This window comes from Drosophila takahashii, chromosome 3R (genome assembly GCF_030179915.1).
Source record: "Drosophila takahashii strain IR98-3 E-12201 chromosome 3R, DtakHiC1v2, whole genome shotgun sequence".
NCBI lineage: Eukaryota > Metazoa > Arthropoda > Insecta > Diptera > Drosophilidae > Drosophila > Drosophila takahashii.
In genome coordinates, this window is record NC_091681.1 from 1,651,329 (window position 1) to 1,654,409 (window position 3,081).

Here is a 3,081-nt window from a genome sequence, read left to right on the forward strand (position 1 = left end):
TCTGTCTGTCTGTACGAACGCTGAGATCTCGGAAACTACAAACTTGGGCTTCCTACGCAGCGCAAGTTTATTTCAGCCGAGCGCCACGCCCCCTCTAACGCCCACACCTTTAAAGATTTTAATTTTGTTGTGTATATTTATACCTATCAAAATGTAGAAGACATTTTTCAAATCGGATCATTCATTAAAAAGTTATACGCAATCAAAAACATGTTATATATCCATCTCCCTCGCCTTTAGCCGAGTGAAGGGCATTAGATAGTCGGGATAGTTTTATTATAGTTATACCCGTTACTCGTAGAGTAAAAGGGTATATTGTATTCGTGCAAAAGTATGTAACAGCTAGAAGGAAGCGTTTCCGACCCTATAAACTATATATATTCTTGATCAGGATCACTAGCCGAGTCGATCTAGCCATGTCCGTCTGTCCGTCTGTATGAACGCTGAGATCTCGGAAACTATAAAAGCTAGAAGATTGGCATTTTGCATGCAGATTCTAGGAGCTCCTACGCAGCGCAAGTTTATTTCAACCGATTTCATTATGTTGACCGTCTTGTCCAGTATTGGCGTCTGTTTCTCAAGTAAGTGGGCGTGATACCATTCCTTTGCCTTTATTTTGTGAAGCGTTGTTTTCATGTCCTGAGCACATTGCGAATTTAATACTCCGAATAGCCCATTCGCTATGTTTCCCACAAGATCCAGGGCATCTCGTTATACCCGTTACTCGTAGAGTAAAAGGGTATATTGTATTCGTGCAAAAGTATGTAACATGGAGAGGGAAGCGTTGCCGACCCCATAAAGTATATATTTTCTTGATCAGGTTCACTAGCCGAGTCGATCTAGCCATGTCCGTCTGTCCGTCTGTCTGTCCTTATGAACACTGAGATCTCGGAAACTACAAAAGGTAGAAGGTTAAGATTTTCCATACACATTCTTGGGCCTCCTACGCAGCGCAAGTTTATTTCAACCGAGCGCCACGCCCTCTTTAACGCCCACAATCGCCAACTAACGATTTTAAAATGTGTCCTGCGCCCACATCTTTAAAGATTTCCGACAAGTATAAGTGCAATTTTGTTGTGTATATTTATACCTATCGAAATGTAGAAGACATTTTTCAAATCGGACCATTCATTAAAAAGTTATACGCAATCAAAATTTATGTATCTATCTCCCTCGCACTCCATTTAGCTGAGGTTCGAATATTAGGTAGTCGGGACACCAACCCGAGTACAGCGTTCGCACTCCCTTTAGCTGATTGACGGGTATTAAAAGGTCGGGACATCAACCCGACTATTGCGTTCTCTCTTGTTTTATTATATTTTTATTATAGTTTTATTTCACAAGTTTTATCTGGTCAGGATCACTGCTGACATTCAACTGAACTCGCTCTCAGCTCACGACTCGCACCATCTAATTTTATGGGCGGAAAGTACTCATCGAAATAAGCTAAAACCCATTTGGGTTTCTCTGGCTTAGCTCGCGTTTACCTGTTATAGTGAGTTAAAGTTTTACATACAAAAGTTATTTGTAACGGCCATATATTGTGAACCGATTAAACTTTCACTATCAAGGAACTAAATTGACAAATGATATCCTCTTCCCATAGAGTCCATCCGTTTGAAACGGTTGGGATTTTTGACGAATGTGAAACTCGTGTTCCCACAGAACTCCATCCACCATCTACCATCCGATTACAGCTGACTGAACAGCTGTGGCTCATCAAAAGTGAAGTGCGAGATTAAAGTGCGAGATTAAAATGAACAATTTTCAAACTATTTTGGCTGTTGTTCAACAGCAGAACCTTAATTTGCTACAGCTTTTTAAGGCAGTCAATTCGGAGGAGTGGAATGATGACGAATTGGAGCTGTACGAAGGCATTTTTTCAACAAAAGATAAAATACCAAGAGTGTGGATGGTGGTAAGTGCCGTCGAATTCTATTAAAAATAAAGTTAAAGAATTCGTTTTATAAACAGAAGCGATACGGGACATTTCAGGAAAAGGATATACCCGAAAACAACGACGAGTTTTTCAAAGAGAGCTTTCGAATGGAGAAAAGGACCTTTTCGTTTTTGGTGGATCGGCTTGGAGTTTTGACGAAAAAGAATACAAACTGGCGAAATGCAATTCCTCTGGAAAAGAGGATCGCTATTGCCCTGTACACCTTGGGATCATCCTCGGAATATCGTGCTGTTGGAAGGCTTATCGGAGTTGCACAAAACACGGTGTGCAAAATTCTCCACGAATTTGGCCGGGCTCTCTTATTGGAGCTCGGAAGTGAGTTTATGTCTCCCGACTACCTAACTCCAGAAAAAGTGGACGAATGTGTCAAGGGGTTCGAAGCTATATGGTTTCCACAGTGTGTAGGAGAAATTGGTAAAACATCAATTTAGTTCATGGCTTTAACAATATACATTTTTTAGATGGGTGCCACATTGAAATTAAACCGACAGCTGCAGAAGCAATCGATCATCACAATTATAAGGGTTGGTACTCAATTGTACTATTCGCTCTCGTGGATTACAGGTAAATTACCTTTTATTAAGTGCTTAACAGTCTTCTTATATTAGTACATATACTACAGATACAGGTTCACCTACGTAAACATCGGATCTGCAGGGCGATGTTTTTTCTTCAGGAGAAAACCAGGGAAATTTGCGGCGTAGAAGTTCCGGTGCTGCTTATTGGGGACTCGGCCTTTCGATTCTCGCAAACGCTGATAAAACCGTACCCATTTTCCACAACTGCATCCGAGGAGCAGCGGAATTTTAACTACAATCTCTCTAAAGCTAGGCGAGTTGTAGAAAATGCATTCGGCCATTTAAAGGCAAGGTTTCGGTTTATTGGAAAAGGACTGGACAGTCATTATAATAACAATAATAGAGTCATTCTAGCCCGCTGCATTTTGCATAATATTTTAAATGACCACAACAGCACTATTACTGACGATTGGCAACCGACTGCAAGTGACCTACGTGAACAACCGTTGCGTACTAATATGTCTGCAGATTTCAGCCAGCCTGCTGAAAGAGTAAGATCAGCTATCGCCCAATATTGTCAAAATATGGGGAAGATGCTGACCC